The 20890-nt window shown below is 38.2% G+C and overlaps 1 pseudogene; it reads left to right on the plus strand.

The window, feature by feature from the left end:
- The first annotated feature begins 14194 nt into the window (after nt 1–14194).
- LOC114205116 (U4 spliceosomal RNA) lies at nt 14195–14317 on the plus strand (annotated as a pseudogene).
- Nucleotides 14318–20890: the final 6573 nt, after the last annotated feature.

Genomic DNA, 20890 nt, shown 5'->3' on the forward strand with positions numbered 1-20890 from the left:
CTATAGTGCCTAGATAAGATATATTTGTCTACCTCGCTCTTAGCACCCTGAAGAACGGATGCCAGAAACATGGAGTCCTACCTGGTCACACACACTAAGAGTCAGGATACTCCGCCCTTGGTGAGAAGGAGAAGCCGAGAAAGAGAGGGCAGGCCATTTCAGGACATTCAAGAGTTTTGGCCAGGGGAGGCAATAGCTGGTTTACTCACCATCTACAGTGGTAGATATCAGATTATTTGCAACCTGTAGCCAGGAGCCTCCCACCTGTATCCCCCTCTACTCTGTTATTGATATTCCCAAGCTCTCTCTACCATTCCACACGTCTACTGACTAAGGAGAACTTAAGGTTAAGACTTAGGATGCCTTACGGTAGGCTTTTAGTTACATGGCAGGATAAATTTACTTCCACTTCTCGCTGTAATGAAGTGGCTTGTATCATACCTACCCACCCACTAAGAACAAAGAACATTTGTTTGAAGGCGTTTAAGAGCAACCAAGGAAGCCAAAACCTGAAGTGCCAGCTCCCCCAAAGAAAGAAAATGCATTGAGGAAAGACTGATATGCTGCACTATTTCTTCCCTCAAGACATTTGCTGATTCAGAAGCCCCACGTGGAACAAGAGTCTGAGAAACCAAGTAGGAAGTAATAACTAAAACATTGAAAAGTTGTAGGGTCTGACAATATCATGAGGCTGGGAAAACAAAAATGTTGTTTACGACTTCTAAGACAGCCAGGACTTGAAGGGCCAGAGTCCCAGAAAGAAGTACAACACAGGCAAGTAACTCCTGTACTGCTTTTCCTCTTGAGAAATGTGATGATTCCTAAGCAGCACGTAGCAAGAGGTTGTGAGGTCAAGAAGAAAACACACTAAGAGGCTAAGAAGGTAAACAGAGCTTTCTGAAGCCAGACTTATAAGAAGAAATATTATGGCTCAGGCCCTACTAGGAATGAGGGGACTGGTAAATATTCCCAGGCTTTCATTTGGAGTCCTTGAAGGCTCTCATTTTAGGAGGAGCAAGGGTAAATTAGAAACAGACTAGGCCTTACAGTAATAGAAGCCCAGCTCTAAATTAATTCAACGCCTGATTAAATTCAGTTGACCTGCCTATAAGAATCAAAAATGCATGCTACCTGGAGAAAAGTAACATCAGTCAGAACTTCTGTAATTTTTATACACAATGTCTGGCATTCAATCAAAAGTTACTATGGATCTAAGGAGATGGATAAAAGAAAAAAGAGATGATAAAGACTGAATAAAAGTTGATCCAGATTTTGGAATTGTCAGACATGAACTGTAAAATAATTGCAATTAACTTGTTTAAGACAAGAAAAGTTGCAGAATTTCACCAAATCCATACTTTCCATTAAAAAAGAAAGAAAGAAAGAAATAGAAATTCTAGAAGGAAAAAAACTCAGTGACAGAGAGGTTTCAATAGGTACAATTGAAGAAAGAATTGGTAAGCTGGAAGTGAGCTCAATAAAAGATATCCAGATTAAAGCATAAATCAATAGAAAATGCAGAAAAGACATGCACGTAACATCAACTACATAGCATGATTTAACATATTTCAAAAGATTAAACATTTTAAAAGTCAGAGAATGATCTATGACAAAATGGAATTAAATTGAAATTTACAGTAAAGAGATAACAAGAAATAACATGAAATCCCAAATGTTGAAAGTTAAACAATATACTTCTAAACAACTCATGAGTCAAAGAAGGAATCACAATGATAGACTAGACCTAAGTAATAACTAAAATAATACATTGAAATTTTTGAAATGCAGTTAAAGTCAAGCTTGGTATGAAATTTACAGCCTTAAATGTATGTAATAGAAAAGAATAGAACCTGAAAGATTACTGATCTCATCATTCATCTATAGAAATGAGGAAAAAGAACAGCAGAATAAACCTATACAAGTAGAAGGAAGAAAATAAAAATCATAGCAGAAATTAATAAAAAAGACAACAAATATATAGTAAACTAACAAGCCCAAAGATGGTATTTTGAAGAACAGTAAGTAGTCTCTCATGCAGTCATGTGTAGGCTCATGATTCATAAATTGGAAATAATTTTACCAGGTAAAATATACTAGGTCTTTTTTAAAAAAATATTTTATTTATTCATTTGAGAGAGAGAGAGACAGAGAGAGCACAAGCAAGGGGAGAGCAGAGGGAGAGGGAGAAGCTGACTCCCCACTGAGCTGGGAGCCTGACATGGGGCTCTATCCCAGGACCTGGAGATCATGACCTGAGCTGAAGGCAGACACTTAACCATCTGAGACACCCAGGTTCCCCTGGGTCATTTTTTTGCTTTGTTTTGTTTTTTGTTTTTGCTTTGTTTTGTTTTTATTGTTCAGTTAGCCAACATATAGTATTTCATTAGTTTTTGATGTAGTGTTCAATGATTCATTAGTTACATACAACACCCAGTGCTCATCACCACATGTGCCCTCCTTAATACCCATCACCTGGTTACCTAATGGCACAACCCCCCTCCCTTCTATAACCCTCAGTTTGGTTCCCAGAGTCCAGAGTCCCTCATGGTTTGTCTCCCTCTCTGATTTCTTCCCATTCAGTTTTCCCTCCCTTCCCCTGTGGTCCTCCGTGCTATTGCTTATGTTCCACATATGAGTGAAACCATATGATAATTGTCTTTCTCTGCTTGGTTTATTTCAATTATCATAATCTCCTCCAGTTCCATCCATGTTGATGCAAATGGTAGGTATTCATCCTTTCTTATGGCTGAGTAATATTCCATTGTATATATGGACCACATCTTCTTTAACCATTCATCTATTGAAGGACATCTCAGCTCATTCCACAGTTTGGCTATTGTGGACATTGCTGCTATGAATGTTGGGGTGCATGTGCCCCTTTTTTTCACTACATCTGTATCTTTGGGGTAAATACCTAGTAGTGCAATTGCTGGGTCGTAAGGTAGCTCTATTTTTAACATCTTGAGGAACCTCCATACTGTTTTCCAAATTGGCTCTCCCAGTTTGCATTCCCACCAACAGTCTAAGAGGGTTCCCCTTTCTCCACATCCTCGCCAACATTTGTTGTTTTCTGTCTTATTAATTTTTGCCATTCTAACTGGTGTAAAGCTTTGTGGTTTTGATTTGTATTTCCCTGATGGCTAGTGATGTTGAGCATTTTTTTCTGTGTCTATTAGCCATTTCTATGTCTTCTTTGGAGAAGTGTTTTTTCATGTCTTCTGCCCATTTCTTGACTGGATTATTTGTTTTTTGGGTGTTGAGTTTGAGAACTTTTTTATAGACATTGGATACCAGCTCTTTATCTGTAATGTTATTTGTAAATATTTTCTCCCATTCCGTGGGCTACCTCTTAGTTTTGTTGACTGTTTCCTTTATTGTGCAGAAGCTTTTTATCTTGATGAAGTCCCAAAAGTTCGTTTTTGCTTTTGTTTCCCTTGCTTTTAGAGACATGTCTTGAAAGAAGTTGCTGTGGCCGATGTCGAAGAGGTTACTGCCTATGTTCTCCTCTAGGATTTTGATGGATTCCTGTCTTACATTGAGGTCTTTCATCCATTTTGAGTTTGTCTTTGTGTATGGTGTGAGAGAATAGTCCAGTTTCATTCTTCTGCATGTGGCTGTCCAATTTTCCCAGCACCATATACTAGGTCTTCTTACCACTGACCTGCATGCATAAATGCATTTCTTTTTTTATTAAAGATTTTATTTATTTGTTTGACAGAGAGAGAGAGATAGCAAGAGCAGGAACACAAGCAGGAGGAGTGGGAGAGGGAGAAGCAGGCTTCCGGCCGAGCAGGGAGCCTGATGCGGGGCTCGATCCCAGGACCCTGGGATCATGACCTGAGCCAAAGGCAGACACTTAATGACTGAGCTCCCCAGGCGCCCCCATAAATGCATTTCTGAGATGCTTTGAGTCATTGTTTAAATGGGGAAAAGGTAGTATTGGGTTTTGAAAAAATAATTTTGTTGATGAGTTTATTTTTAATTATATCTCTTTGGGCTTGTATATATGTACGTTCCATAAACAATATTCTTAAATACATATATACATATTAGTGAGTAAAGTTTCAATTCAATTCAACAGATAGTTTTTGCATTTTCAATGTGTTGTACCCTGGAAGTAGAGCAGCAAGGAAGAAAGATATACTCCTGGCTTTTCTCAAGTTTATAGTCTAGTGGTGATACTTATGTGGAGAAAGAAAAAAAGGAACAAAAGAAGAGAGGGGAGGAAGGCAAGAAGGATATTGCTTTTCACACTCCAGAGACAAAGGCAAGAGGGAATAATTATCTTAATTAATCAGACTTTTATCATTTATTTTTAACCTCGTAATCTTTTTCTCTTATCTGATTAATTCAGATTAATTACCAATTTTGATTTTGTTTGGACTACATTTCTTAACTCTTTCCTATCTTTATTTTACCTGATTTTTATAAATGAAACATTTTATAATTTTACATATTCCCCTAACATCCTCATTTGACTAGTTTCCATGATTTTCAAAGGAAGGGTTCTAAATGGAGTCATGGCTCTTAACATAGTATTAGGTGCAGATTGGGCACTGATTAAATATTTTTATTAAATAAATATTTGAAAAAGAAGGAAGTAAAAATGGAACATGCTTCTCCTACACAGTATAGCAGGGATGTCGGAGCCCAACTAGACCTACCCTCCTTTCTAAGACATTGCTCATCTTATGTTGTTTCCCATGGGATATCTTGCTTCCCATGTCTTTTCCTACTCTTCTCTGCCTACCTATGAGTATCAGGATTCTTATGGCTCTTGCTCAAATCTCCGATCTTCCCAGAAGCCTACCAATGAAGCCATTATCTTCTGCAAAACCATTATACTTCCCATTTTTACCATGTAACAGCTCTCCCAATTTCCTACCTGTTCCTCTAGGTATCTTTCTTCACGTATATGTCTTGTTTCTAACTGGAAACACTTCAGTGAGGAAACATGTATACTAGATTCTATGGAAAATATATAATAAAAGCATACCTTCCCACCCACCCACATATACCCATGAAACATGCAATGGCTTCTGGTCTGGTTGTTGCCTAATTCTTAATAGGACTTGTGGTAGATACTGCTAGTTGTGCCTCAATATCACCCATTAGTCCCCAATATAATAGTACCTTTGTTCAATAGTATTTCAAAAAATAGTATTTTGATGAACACTGGGTATAAAAATTGTATTTACAGCTTCCTTTGCAGCCAAGTGTGGTCAGGTGATTCTAGCCAATGTGATGGTACCAACAGCGGACTACGAAATTCCAGGAAATGTCTTTACTGACATTCCCTTTCTCTATTCTAATACCTAGAATGCAGATGCTGCCGTCTGGGACCATGAGGTTGAGCCTACCCACTATAAAGCAACCAGGTAGAAAGAGCCTGACACTTGGAGCACTATACCAGTCCCAAATCATCTACTGTGATTTTACATGAGAAACCACTGTCTTGCAGTTTCTGTCAGTTTAAGGTTTCCTTTACTCACTGCCTAACATACTTCTAAATAATCAGGGCTCTTCAGGATGTGATGCTAATATTCCTGTACCTTAATAAACTCATAGCATCGTAATAATGACTTTGTATTTTAATGGCCACATTAGACAGAGGTAAAATTTCATTGTACTTAAATTCCAAAGTCAGTATACATTTCTTACTTTTGATTGGTTCTTTAGCAAGGAAGAATTTATATTATTAAAGGGTCCTTCCTAGCCCAAATTATGTGTCTCATCAAATGAAATGACTATCCATAGACTGATTTAATTTTGTTTAAGATACTGTCACCAAAGGTTTCCTGTTAAAATATTAGTTTGTGTCTGAATGAGTATCTAACACTTACACTTTAGGTTAATGTCCTAAGGGATCTAAAATTGGCAAATAGGGAATATCAATTTTAGTTTTACTTCTAGAATAAAGTTTTAGTTCTAGAGTGAAGATAATCAATAGTTAGCTGAAGACTTATCTCTTCTGACAAAGTTTTATGGGGCACATCATGAGTTAATCTCTAGGGTTCTGGCCAGAATTGAAAAGAAGATTTTTAAGCAACATGAGATCCACTACAGAGAACACCTAGAGCTGCCAGGGGTTTCCCATTGCAGCTTCTCATGCTCCACACCCACTCCCAGCCTCTTTCTTCAGTTAATATTTTCCTACTTTCTGTTATGTTCCCTGAGCTCAAGTTTTTCAAGGAAAAACTAGTAATTGTATTAATTAATTCATTTCATACTGTTAATGACAGCCCTTTATTCACATAACAGTGTTAATTCCATCCCCTTATTGCATGCCTCTTACGGTGGGCATGACAGATCACCATCCAGCCCTATTCTGGTTAGTAGGGAAAGTGAATTATATGAGAGTATTTCTGGGAACACTCTCTGGACTCCCAACTCAGAGCACTTCTCGTATGTCTTGATAGCATTCTTTTTAGGGGGACTCCTTGGGAAAACCAACATTGGGAGGGGAAGGGAAGGGACAAACTCGATCCAGATAAAACTAAGGCATCTGGCTTCGCCATTCAGGAAACACATTGATTTTCATCAACGGTAGGAAGAGAAACAATAATTGGAAGTGATCCAGCATTAGTTCTGAATAGGGCAAAGAAAGGCCTCTGGAGACCCCTGTTTGACATGGGTTTGTCATTTAACAAAAAACTCGAAGTCTTGGGTGGAGGCTAAGTAGTTATTGGAAATTATGTGGAACCAGGAGTTTGTTCTGAACCACCTTTAATGTTTATGTTTGTGCTTTAAACTCACAAATGTTTTTTACTTTTTAAAAAAGATTTTATTTATTTATCTGACAGAAAGAGCGTGCACAGGAGTGGGGGGAGGGGCAGAGGGAGAGGGAGAAGCAGACTCCCCACTGAGCTGGGAGCCTGACAGGGGCCCCAAGAGGGCAGTAGATCCCAGGACCCCGAGATCATGACCTGAGCCGAAGGCAGACACTTAACCGACTGAGCCACCCAGGTGCCCCTAAACTCACAGATATTTTAAAGAGTGAATAAAATAAAAGGTGGGAGAAATTCTGAGAGTGAATGGAATTATTATTATTTTTAAAAATATTTTATTTATTTATTTGACAGAGAGAACACAAGCAGAGGGAGCAGAAGAAGGAGAGGGAGAAGCAGGCTCCCTGCTGAGCAGGGTGCCCCATGTAGGGCTCGATCCCAGGACCCTGGCATCAAGACCCGAGCCGAAGGCAGACGCTCAACCATCTGAGCCACCCAGGCACCCCGAGTGAATGGAATTATTGAAGGCAATGATGAATTGCCATTCCACCCATGTGTTGTCTTTAAGCTTTGGGTGAATATCATATGCATAATATGATCTTTATAGAGATTGACCTAAAGGAAAACATCTGTGAATTTCCCAGATTCATTTGCATCTCAGTGATAACTTAGTGTAATAGAAAGTTCTTCAGGACTATGTAGGTCCAAATTTCAATTTTGTCTCTGATCCTTTACTAGTTGCATGACCACAGGCCTATTACTTAACATTTTTGAGATTCAATTTCCTTTCTGTAAATAATATCTGCCTTCATCATACTTATGAAATTTAAATATTAAAATATAGGCAAAACATGTCTAGTACATTGTTCATTTCTAACCCAGTTACAATGTCCAAATCTCAACCAGCAGCCATTTGGAGCAGGTGTAGAGCTACCCTTTATCTATCACCAACTTACCAACCAGGAACATACAGAAGCCCCAGTGATGATGTCAGGAGTTTTCACCACAGTTCTGAGGCTGGAACATCCAAGACCATCATCTTTAAACCTAGCATTGTGGCAAAGGCAGATGTCTCTCTGGGCACATCTAAGCCTTGGCTTGGCAAGGGATGGAGTAGATGGTCTCATGAGGTTTCATGTGTCCTAAAATTCTTTGCACAGCAAGCTTTTGCCTTTGTTATTTTGTTCAAGCCACTGCAGCAGATCTGACCCAATTTAGCTGTTACCATTTCCTCCTTGCAAAAAAATGAAGCTCAGAGAAGGCCAGAGCTGTTGTGCTACTTCCATAACTTGCTTAATGTTTGCCTCCCAGCTCCTAAGCACCTTAGACCCAGCACTACTCAAGCCCTTTCTGTAGGTAGTTTGGGTTGGATCTCAGGGTTCTTTAATCTCTGCTTGCCACTCTCTGGCCAACAAGCTGATTCAGTGTTAGCTGCAACAAGTGATGGTCTACTCTGCCCCTCACCCTGAGAGTCCCCTCCTGACCTTGACAGTGACCTATATTCTCCTTTGAGTCAAGTCTCAGATCCTGCAGAAGGCATATCATGGCTGATGTGTACAGATCACACAGGAGAGACTAAAGGGTGGGGCCATTTGCACAGTAGCATCCATTAATCAGCATATTAATTGGCACAGAGGGGTTATCGGATTAGCTGTCTGTGTCTTTGGAAATCTGGATGTCAAGCATTGAGGGGAAGGAGCAGGATATAAGACTGGCATGATTAGATGATGGAGAGAGGGAAAAAAGGCATCTGGGTTTTGAAGTTGAGTCCCAGGTGAGTCTCTGCAGAGGGACGTGTAGAAAGAAGAGCCAAGATGAGCATAAGCCAACTGGTTTCTAGGGGAGAGGACCCTAAAGATACCAAGTTAGTGATTACTTATGGGTGGTAGGAATATGGACAAATGCTCCATTCTTCTTTGTACTTTCCAAATTCTCTAAAACTATATATAATGTGATGAATATAATAAGAAAGATAATAACTATACTCTGTAGGAGTTTTAAAAGTTGAATTTCTATGATTCCATGCTTGACCCTTTTGTTGAGAGGAGGAACAGAGTGACTGTCACAGGTATGGTTACAATATATGTAGTCTTTACTACCTTCTTCATGGTTTCCTTATACTCGAGTCACCTTTATTTATTTGCCTCTGTGACACATGTATGCCTATCATTCTACTTTCACACTTTGAGCCCGCTTTTCACTCCTTGAGATGCCCCCACTTTAGCATGACACCTTCATTTCCATCATTCCTAATATAACCATGGTTATTTAATTAAGAGACTGTTTGTAGAGCATTCCTTTTTCTTCGGAGAGTATCCCCACATCAACAGATTGAAGTAGAGCCTTGGCAAAGTTTTAGTGATTCAATGCAGATATGACCCTCAACCAGAAATCTATAGTTAACTGATTCAGTTCCTCACTATCTTTTTGTTCTATATAGACACATGTTGTCTGAACCATCTTGATCAGATAATTCTGATAATAAATGCACATGAGCAGACATGAATAGTGTAGCTATCTACTTGGATCCAAAGCTCCTTGTTCTGCAGCAATTATCGGAGGCCATGAGTTTCTGACTGATCGTAATTTGGTCAACATGTTATGACAGCCAGCTTCAGGCTGAATCTAGGCAGCTGAAGCCAAAATAATCAATTAAGACAGGAGGCCCAAGACATGAACTGGAGTTCTACCTTGGATACCAAATATCTAGACCTCTTCTGTCCACAGTTACCAAAAGAAAAAAAATGAGGGTGCAGATTCCTACCTACTTAATTTTTCAACTTATTCTCAGGATCATATTAGGCTGTGAACATGGCAGTCCTCTGAAATTTAAAGTGTGATATAGGTCGATGAGACAATTATCAACTGACTGGCCATTGCACAGTCTAATCAGGTCAGTTAATATCAATCAGATCAACCAAGCCTCAGAAGGAGAGAGCTGGTTACCATGTAAAAACAACCTGCTTAAGGGCCATCCCTGATGCCCAATTTGCCACTTTCCCCCATTTTTACTCCTATTTAGCCCTGGAAACATTGCAAGTGATTTCCATCTGATTTAGGAAAGTAATGGAGCAAAGAGACTATCTGTAAACATAAAGAATAGAATGGGAAACATTATGTGTGTATATAAAGAAAGAGAAATAAAGCCAGGCGAAAAAACTTTACAGCTTTTCTCAAAAGAATTATAAAATTAGTGGATGAAGGGTATGTTGTTACATTTTTATATTTGCATTTTGCCAATGGAAGGCCTCATAATTTTTTTTACTGTACTTGTAGATTTGGCTTTTCTGCCTGTCACATGGATTGAAAGCTGAGTCTCTGCAACTGGGGGCTGCTGGGATGTGAGCTGCTTCCAGGGATGGAGAAAGTCTGAAGTGGTGATGGGCCAGCCTCCTCCAGCATCTTTGCCTGGAGCAGAGTTGAGCAGGTGCATGGCATCAGGTCTGATAGTGCTGTTCGTGGCAAAGCTTTCATCAGACTCTCTTAAAGCTGCTTTTCTTGGGAATACATTCTCCACTCTCCATCCTACTCATTTGTACACCAACTCAAGAAACCAAACCAAAATAAAGCAAAAATTAAGAGAGGGCCTTATGATTCCAACCTTGATGCTTATGCTCTGATACTGCCATTCTGATGTTTTTGGAGAATTGGTTTATCAGTGTTTTGGTTTATATCTGAAGAAATTCTGCTTCTGCATTGCAAAGTGAGTTAATTTGTTTATCCAGTTTGCTATGGACTGGATTGTGTACCCCCAGTCTTCATACCTTGAAGTCCTAACCCCCAATGGGACTGTTTTTTGAAGATAGGGCTTTTAGGAGGTAACTAATGTTAAATGAGGTCATAAATGTAGGGCCCTAATCTGATAAGATTGGTGGCCCTATAAGAAGAGGAAGAGATCTATCTCTCTTTCTTCTCTTTGCCATATGAGGACACAGTAAGAAGGGAACTGTCTTCAAGCCAAGAAGAGAGCTCTCATCAGGAACCAAATTGGCTGGCACCTTGATCTTGGACTTTCCAGCTCCAGAACTGTGAGAAAACAAATTTCTGTTGTTTAAGCCACCCAGTGTATGGCACTTTGTTATGGCAGCCCAAGCTGACTGACACACACATTGCTTAGGCTTATTTGTTCTTAATCAATGAACAAGAATCACCTTGGGTATTAAACTATGAAGCCCTTTCTGTTTCTCAAATAAGCTGTTTACACCTTCAAAAAACAAGAGGGTGGTTTTTAGTTGATTCTGTAGCTTGGTACCCAAAGAGGTTGCATAACTTGGCAACGTTTGCCCAGTGATGAATGTCAAGTTAGGCCTAGTGCCTGAGCCTTCTGAGTCCTATTCTAGTATGCTTTACGCCACACCACAAACTTAGAAATTATAAAATCCAGAGCCTGGTCTAAAGTGTCAAAATCATCCTTCTAACTTATGAGTCAAAATCTAGAAACCATGCAGAGAGGATTGATAATTTTTTTACTATGTTAAAAAAAGGAAAAAAAGGATTTCTACACAACAAAAATAAAGCAAAACAAAACCCTACCACATGCAAAGTCGTAAGACAAATGGAAGACTAGAAAAAAAGCACTGGGCAACCCTTCATAGACCAATAACCTGATAGGAAAATGATCAAAGCAAATAAACAGACAGTTCACAGTTGAAGAAATGTAAAAATGTTTTACACATATGAAAATATTTTTTACATCCCTCATTATAAGTGAAATGCAAGTATCACAGAGATGTTACTTTTTCACATATCAGATGGGCAAAAATCCAAAAGTTTAATATTATATTCTATTGCAAGGAGAAACGAGCACTGTCATTCACAGAGGAAGAACAAATGAGCACAAGCCTTTTGGAGAGCAAGTTGAAAATATCGAAAATAACAAGTGTTTGCCCTTTTTGATCCAGATTTTCATTCCTGAGAACGGATCCTATAGCTTCTACAAGCGCAAAATGACTTTTGTCCAGAGTTATTCATTTCAACACTGTTTATGAGAATAAACAAATGGAAAGAACCCTAAAAGTCCATCAATGGGAAACTGCTTGAATGAACTGTGGTGTAACCATACAATAGAATACACTGAAAATAGAGAAGAATGAGGGCCCTCCCTATGTAGTGATATGAAAAGGTCTTCAGAGTATACCATTAGCTGAAAAAAAATAAAGAATGAATATTATGCTAACTTTCAAAAATGAAATACTTATAGAGACTTAATTAAAGACTAGAAGATATATAAACTTGTCAATGGCTTCTGGGGATGGGTGGAGATAGGACCAAAGGCAGTGAGACTTTTGATTCTATATATTTTCTTAAAATAATTTTTGTTTTTTGAACCATGTTAATTCATTATTTATCCATAATTAAATTTAAAAAATAAAACAAGAGAGAGAGAGGAGGAAAAATCCATGAGAATTGTGAATTCCTCTTAGTAACCTGTGCCATTTTGTTCTATTTCCTGATGTGAAGAAATTCTTTATTATGGATATTTTCAGTATTTTCTGAGTAATAACTTTATTTGGCAGTTAAAGAAAAAACATACAGCATGGTTGGTCACCACATATTCTAAAAGTATAATATTTAAAAGAAGTTTGGCAAGGAAACAGGAATATACAATCCCAGGATAATCTTGCCACAGTTTAATGCTTTCAATTACTGACTATCTGCAGCAAGGTTAATGGAAATAACACAGGTCTTAGAGACAAACCACATTTAGGTTCAAATCTCATTTCTGCCACTAAGAAGCTCTGTGTTCTTGGATGAATACCTTCACTTCTAAAACTTCACTTACTTCTCTTAAGATTGTCATAGTAACATCGCTAGTGGTAGTAGTGAGAATCCAGGGCGATCATTCAGGTTAAAGATCTAGCATTGGTGGACGTGTCATAGATGGCAGCTATTATTAGATAATTTCTGCCTTGTCATTCTGGAAATTCCATAAAGCCAGTAGGTATTTGCAAAATAAATGCAGTCTAGAGAGGTCAGTAACTTCTCGTCTTTCTGGGATTTCACTACCTCTAATCTCACTCACCATCAGAACACAGAATGCAGAAACAGAAACGAGCAAACAATGGCTCTCAGTAGCAAAATAGATTCCACAAATAGCTATATGTACATTTGAGCATTTGCCTCTTAGAAGAGGCCCTTTGAAGGCCCCCTGTAGAGTCAATTTGGCTTGGATTTCATGGCGGTGGTAAGAAGAGAAATAGAGAAGGGACTGGCATAGTCAGACATGCTGCCCGGGGAAAGTGACAGATCATGGCCTGAGATAAGAGCTGTATAAACTGAACTAAACACAAGAACCTCAGAGCACAGCAGTTGAGAGCTATTTATCTAAGAACACATCTACATACCCCAATAAGTTGTGAAGACCCTGCTTTTTCATGCCAGGTCTATAGCAGGCATTTATACTATGAAAGAATAAAGACTTTCATTAAAAATGGTTAAAATAAAGTACATGTTGATGCTTAAATACCTACTTGTGTAGATAACTCTCTTGAATTGTTTGTTCCCTGCATTTTTTCACAAATAGCTAAAATTTTACTTTACACAGTACCTAAAGACTCACTAGAAATAGAAACAAGTCTGGGTTGAGATGAATAAAAACATTTAAATATAACTTGAAACAAGAAAGCTGAACAATAAATGGGATATTGTTCTTATGTGCTCATGGAAATTCCAGTAAACAAATAGAACCAAGTTACCTGTCCTGCCTTTGATTTAAGGCTTATGCATGCATGGAGCGTAGCCTGTAATATTTTCCACCAGGCTCTCTACTTGAGTTATTCCTACTTGTTTAGATTGGGGAAATCCAAGAGCTGAACAATGACTTTTGCAAGTTGCAAATTGCTTTAAGGGGAAACCCTTCAGCTGTTGTGTGTGTAACTTGGTAAATGATATCCCTCTTTTAGAGCCATGAAACAGAGATTTTAATTCCTGTTGAGCTTTTGTTTATAGAGACACAGGCATGATGCGGAGGCGTGCCCCCAAAACTTTGCTGACACCCACTTGGAATAACTACAACTCTCCTCAGCAACAGAACCACAGAAATCCTGCCACATTTTCCAAACAAGCAGCAATCAAACTGCCAGTGGACCCTCTGCATCACATATTTTGTGGATGACATATGTGGCTCTGTTCGTTTGGGTCAACATTCCTCCTTTATTATGTGGAGTCCCACAGTCACTCTGCAATACAGTACTGATTATATTCTCTGAGTTCCTTGAATCAATGGTAGGAGGTGTGTGTGTGTGTGTGTGTGTGTGTGTGTGTGTGTGTGTGTGAAGGGTTAGTAGGGGGTGGGCAGGGGTGATGTACCAGAATCATCCGGGGACTTATTCCAAGTGTTCTTGTTTATTTTTATGTCTTTTCCCTCACCCCAATTTATTTGAATATATCCTTGAAAGCAAGTTCTGTGAATTTAGGGGGGAAAATAGCTTCCCAGATGATTCTGATAAAATAATAATAGTAAATAGAACTTTGTACAGTGACAATATCATTGTCAATGAGGTTTATCTGAGGCACGATTATTGCTAATAATAATAACAATAGGTATTATAATAATAATACATACCACTTATCGAATGTATTCTATGTGCTGGACATTCTCCTAAACTCTACTTTTTCCTGTGGTTGAGACCTTTTCTCTGTGATTAATACATTGAGTTGCTATTACAGTTTGGAAATTAACTATGTGTGGTCACCCACATTCTTTTTCTTATCCCCTTATTTTATATATTCATGAGAAAAAAATGGTGCAATAAAGAACACTTTCCCGTGTGCTATAAGTGTCTTTAGATAAGTAAACCAGCTGAGCCTCAGTTTTCTTGTTTGTGGTACATGGGGATAATAAAAGTTTCTTTGTCTATATTGACACATAATAATAGTTATTATAGTGAGACGGTTAGTTAGATTCAGAGTGTGGTTAAGAAAGCAGGAACTTTACCCACCAGAAATCAAATTTTACATGCCAAGACTTTTTAGCTGTACTTAATCTGGACTAATGAAATGCAAAAAAATGTACAGTATGTCCTTCCCCCTGTAGGTTTTAAGGGATAAGCTACATGAAACAGTCAGTCAAAAGTACACTTTTGTATTACCAATACACTGCAAAAGTTCTGCGTCAAAGATTCGGGAATAGAATATGTTAGAACAGTACGACCTCAAAGGGTTAAGGAAGGCAGAGGGAGACGTGCACTAGAGCCATGAAGGAGGTATGATGCAGTCAGATCTAGAAGGCAGCCAGGTGGAGAGGAAAGGAATACATTTTCAGGAACAGCACTGGTGGAGGTAACAGGGTGAACCCGTAGTCCTAAGTAATCCCCGTAGTATGCTGCAACTACAAAAGTGAACCCTTTATACAAAAAATAGAGAAAAGAAATTCATAGCTACATTATGCAGTGAATATCTTTGTGCAAGTTTACAGAGTCAGTAAAGCGTGTGCTTCTGTATAATTTGTGTCTCCAGGGCTGTGTTATAATTCTTGAGCCCTTATAACACCCAGCATCATTCCAAGTACATTGGGAAGAACTCAGTTCACATTTCCAGGTGGATTGGAAACACAAAGTACTTTGATACAGGCTTGGCAGGTGAGATGAGGCTATAGACCAGGAACTCCATCCAGGCTTCGCTGGTGCTGGCCAGAGGCAGAACTCTGGCTTAAAGCCGTAGAAGGAACAGAGCTATGGGGAAGGGGAGTGGGGACCATCACAGAAAATCAACTCTGCTAAGCTACCTTCTCAAAGCAGGGCCCCATCGTTGTTGCATTGCTATGAACTACCCACCTCAAAACCTGGGAAGTCTGCATCTGTCCCACCCACCCCACCCCCAGCCCCAAATGCCTCTCCTTAAAAGTGGGTGAAAGTTGAGGCTGGGGTGTTGCGATTAATGCCAATACGTCTAGAGTATACCTCCATCAACCCACGGTCTTTCCATTTTTCTTAGATGCTGAGAAAATGCTTTTCACAGCTATGATGACACAGTCAGAAATATCACCTTTTGAAGACATCATAACTGTGAGATATGACACTCTTTCGGCCGTTAGAAGGTTATTTGCTGTAGCCATTAAATACAGCCCTGTCACTCCCACTCACCTGAGCCATATTTCCTCCCTCAATAGATTATCCATAAATATAGGTTCAGGTACAAATGGAAATAATGAACATTCACAGCTAAAGAAGATATGCACAGCCAAATCCTGCCAAAGTATAAGGTTTTCCCAGAGGAACAGAGCAATCCTTCCCTGGAGCAGGCTCAGCAGAGCCCAGAGGCCAGGTCTTCTGGAGGGCCTTCTGAGGCTCAGGTCAATATGTCTTCTCCAATATCCCAGTAACGCAGAGCCTGACCTCCTAAATGCCAGGAATGTGCCTGACTGATGACTTGGGGGCCCAACCTACTTTGCTGACATTTGGTAATTAGAGTGAATTATTAGTAGTAGCTTGTGTATTTGTCTAGTATTTAACTCTAGTTAATAATAATACAGGTAACAGTGCATTGTTTTTGTGTGGATTCTACAATTTCCAAAGCGGGCAGGTAGTATATTCATTTAATCAAATATGTATGTATATATATCTCTCTCTATATAATTAGTAATATTAATACATATAATCTCACATATGTATATATTTGTTGTTGCTGTTGTTTTTCTGATCCAAATGCTTTGTTATCTTATATGTAATTGACACTTAACTAAGAACCTGATAAAATACAGAAAAACATAGAAAATATGTAGCAATTGAGCATCAAACTAGGGCCAAAACTTTTACCCTATGCAAGAGAGAACAGTATTGTGTAATTAAATGTGAGCCTGGATAGCATAGATGACTAATTCTGAGGTGTTGGAGAGAAGGGTGACCAACAGTCCCTTAAGATTGATAGGACTTTAGCTTGGCTCATAATAAAAGGCCTACAAAATGCCTTTATCTGGATTCTAAAATACAGGATCCCAGCAGAGAATTCAGCAGGTCATGCCAAGGAGTGAGTAGAACGATGATAAGGCAGGAATATTCTTGACATATATGTGAGTATGTGCTGAAACGTAGTATAACACCTGAATTCCTCACGAGACTTCCCACATTGAGGGAAATAACCCTGAAGAGTTAGGCTTTAGAAATAATTTGTCGGGGCACCTGGCTGCCTCAGTTGGAACAGCGTGTGACTCTGGATCTTAGGGTCTTCAGTTCGAGCCCCATGTGGGTGTAGAGATTACTTAAATAAATAAAACTTTAAAAAAGAAATGATTTGTAGATTTGTGTAATACTGTGATATAGTGATTTTCAAGGATAATCTGCAAATCCAGAGACTTTCCTTGTTTATAGGGCTTGTGTCCCACATCCTTAAATACATTCTTGCCCAAGTAGGGTAAAATTCAAGGGAAAAGACGGGTGGCATAAGACTTAGTGTCATTTCATGACTCAAGATAGATCTGTCTACCACAGAGAAAAAATATTAGCCTACCTATGAGTTGCGTTTTTGTCTGCACGCTTATTCACAAAGTTGATGTTGTACTTGATTAGCCAAGAGGATGTACCTCATGTGGAGGCTCTTAGTCAATAAAAGAAAATTATATTTCACAAATGTGTTAATTTCACAAGTTCATACCTTCCATTGGTCAAATATTTTTATGTGGCAATCGCTCTGTTTGTAGAATAAAGTACTATTAAATTCTGTTGGCACTACATACATATGTATGTAGGCTAAATATTTTATGCACTTCATCAGTTTTCATATTTTAATGTATTATCTATTGAAGCTATAATATACACATAAAATACATATAAGTATGCTTATATACATATATACATACATATATATATATGTGGAGAGACTTGTTTATACACATATACAAACAATTTTATTTGAGATCTGGCCATTAGCATGTCAGGATTGGAAGAGAAATGCATACAGCAGTATGTGAAGAGATTTGGTCTTGCTCAGTTTTGACCCTCAACAATCTGTTCACCACACAGTAGACAGGAAGATCCTTTTGAAAGGTAAGACAGTTCTTGTTAGTTCCCTGCTCAAAGACTTCCAATGGTTTCCTATTACAGCTAAAATAAGATGCAAAGTCCTCACCACAGCCTAAAGAGCCCTTCCTGTTTGGGGCTGAGGTCCTCTTTTAATTGCTACCATTTTTGTTCATCCCACCAACATTGTCCTTCACAGTTCTTTAAAGATAACTAGTAGATCTCTGGCTCAGAGCTTTTCTCCTTGATGCTTCCTCTGCCTGGAACACATTTCCCTCAGACCTTCACATGACTCACTCCCTCATGTTATTCAGGTCTCTCCTTAATGGCCACCTCCTCAGGGAGGCCCTCCCTGATTACTGTACGTGAGATTGCCCCTTGGCCCTCTTTGGCCCACTGTCTTGCTTTATTTTGCTTCGTAGGAGTTGTCACAACTGACATTTTATAATACATCTTTTTGTCATTCATTTAATATATATCTCCTAAGTGGGAATGTCAGTTCCACAAAGAATGGGTTCTGTTTTGTTTTCTTCTGTATCTCTGGCACATGGCAGAAATCCATCAAATGTTTGCTGAATGAATAAATAAAAATAGTAGGATGATATTAGTATTAGGCTTATTTATTCATTTATTTACGTGTTAATTATAATTGCCACCATAAATCTACTATCCAACCTGATAACTAGAACATTATCAGAATCTGTCATCTGCCTGTGTGGGCCTCTCCCTCCCTCACACACACTATCTTCCCACCGGAGGTAATGCTTATCCTGAATTTTGTGTTATAATTTCCTCCTTTTTGAAATATAGTTTTATTATACATGTGCGTGTATCTAAAAGTATATATTGTTTAGAATATATTGTTTCATTTCATCTGAAACTGAATTTCATTTAAAAAAAGTATCATCTTAAATGGAAAAAGGTATCATTCTACATGTAATCTGGAACTTCTTTTTCACTTAGTTTTATATTCTTTAGATTCATCAGTATTATTCTGTTATTGTTTTCTTTTGGTATTATATTATTTTGATAGGTGTCTGTGGTCCATTTATTTTCACAGTTGTATAACAGTATTCCATTCCGTGAATGTACCATGATTTATTTTCACATTGTCCTCTAATGAATCTTCCAGTAGTGTCTTCTCCCTCAATAGTTGAGAAAATTTGGCAGTCTTAAACAATTTGTACAAGACCACTGAAATAGTTATTAGGGATCTGGGCTTAGACTCTCTAGTAGGGATCCTTTCCAATGTGTAGAGATGTGCTGGGGGCATCTTGAGTGTGGTGCCTTATATTCAGTTGCAAACAGTGTGTTCTGCCATCTCTCACCTGTTTTCTTCTGAGGCTGCCTCTAGCTCTTCAGAGCTGGGCTCACATCTGTAGACTCAGTTGTAGGCTCAGTCCTATTTAGGTTTCCAAAGTAAATATGGTAGAAGAAAGAAGTATAGTAATGACTTCAGCTGATGAGATTTTAAATGAAGTCTTCTCAGGCCCCAGTGGAAGACTCTATGTTGGTAGACAGATGTAGAAGTTAGCACCCCACCCCCTGGTTCCAGCATTGCTGTTGCCAGCTTCCCACTTCTCTTTCTCCCATATTGGTCTGAATCCATAGTCATGGCTTTTCCTTTGAGTGCACTACTGTCCTCCTGTCTAGGATTCTGTTTTGTTTTTTTTTTTTCCCCTCCAGAAATAGTCCTCTCTCATGAAATGCAGCCCAGTCTTGTAGCTTTGCTTTAACCTTCCCAGTGTTGTTTCCAAAATTCTGGGAGACAAGACAATCTTCCCCCAATATGACTGGTAAGACTGACAGCATCTGGATCCATTACTCTGGAGTCCTGCTTCATGATCAGAACTCCAGTGCAGATCATTCTTGGATTTAAGACAGAAACCATTGTACTTATAGACACAAAACTTTCATTTAAACTGCAAATCAGGAATTTATCTATATAGCCAGAACAAATTCACTGAATTTGTGAAATAAATGGCTGAAATTAAGGGTGGGATTTGTGACCAAAAACCAGAGAGGCTATATCTTGATGGGTATAAAACACAGGTGAGATTATCTGAGGCCAAAATGATCATATGTAACATTTTTTTAATGGAAAAAGTTTTATTAGATCACTGAGTGAAAATAATGAACTGCTGAATAAAAACAAAACAAATTAGAAATAATAATATCCAGAATATTATCCATTCCAAAAAAATAATTCTCATATTTCTAGGCTCTCTTCTGGTTTTGTCTATATGAATACCTATTTAGCAAAGTTAAAATACTAAGGATAAGTACAATTTTGTACACTTTTTTTTTGCTTTTTTTTCCATTCAACTATGTCAAAAATATGTCTACAGTGTGATAAATTTTTTTCCTTTAAATTTTTTATTGTTATGTTAATCACCATACATTATATCATTAGTTTTTGATGTAGTGTTCCATGATTCATTGTTTGTGCATAACACCCAGTGCTCCATGCAGAACGTGCCCTCTTTAAGATCATATGTAATATTAACATAACTTTGTGATATAGAGTCAGTCATACATTGTTAGAAAGTGTGCACATTGGTATAATGCTTGGAAGAGCAATTTAATAATATGCATTCTTAAGATGTTCATGGATTTTGGCCCTATACAGTCACTTCTGGAAACATATTCTGGGAAGATAATTTTAAGCACAGAAAAGCTTTATGCACAAAGATGTTCACAGCAGCATTACATAGCTACAAAAGGAAAGATAACAAACAAAATGTACATTAGGGTAATAAATTAGCTAAATGAAAATGACTATTATTTCCATTAGAAGAATAACATAAATCTTAAAGCTTCTATGCTAACAGAAAAAATAGTGGCATTATAACATAATGTTATACAAAAAAATTAAAATCATATATGTGGTATAATCACAAGTATACAAAATAATCCCCTCTCCCAACCAGCTATGCCAGGAAATAAGACTGGTGGGAATGTTCCAAAATACTGAAAGTGGTGGAATGATAGCTGTCTTTTTAGTTTGCTAGGTTTTCTGTTTCCTCCTTAGAAATATGTATCACTTTCATAGGGAGAAAAAATAACCAAACTAAAAAAGATCAAACACGACACCTTGTCAATTATGAACACAAATAAAAGATACACAGTAGAGAGTGAAAAAAAGTAGCCTCAAAGAGCTTTAAACTGCATCCTTCCCTGCATAGATCTTTCACCCTGTTGAGATCA

This window comes from Eumetopias jubatus, unplaced genomic scaffold, assembly GCF_037043125.1.
Source record: "Eumetopias jubatus isolate StellerSeaLion01/CBP00866 unplaced genomic scaffold, mEumJub1_p1.0 scaffold_16, whole genome shotgun sequence".
Taxonomy (NCBI): domain Eukaryota; kingdom Metazoa; phylum Chordata; class Mammalia; order Carnivora; family Otariidae; genus Eumetopias; species Eumetopias jubatus.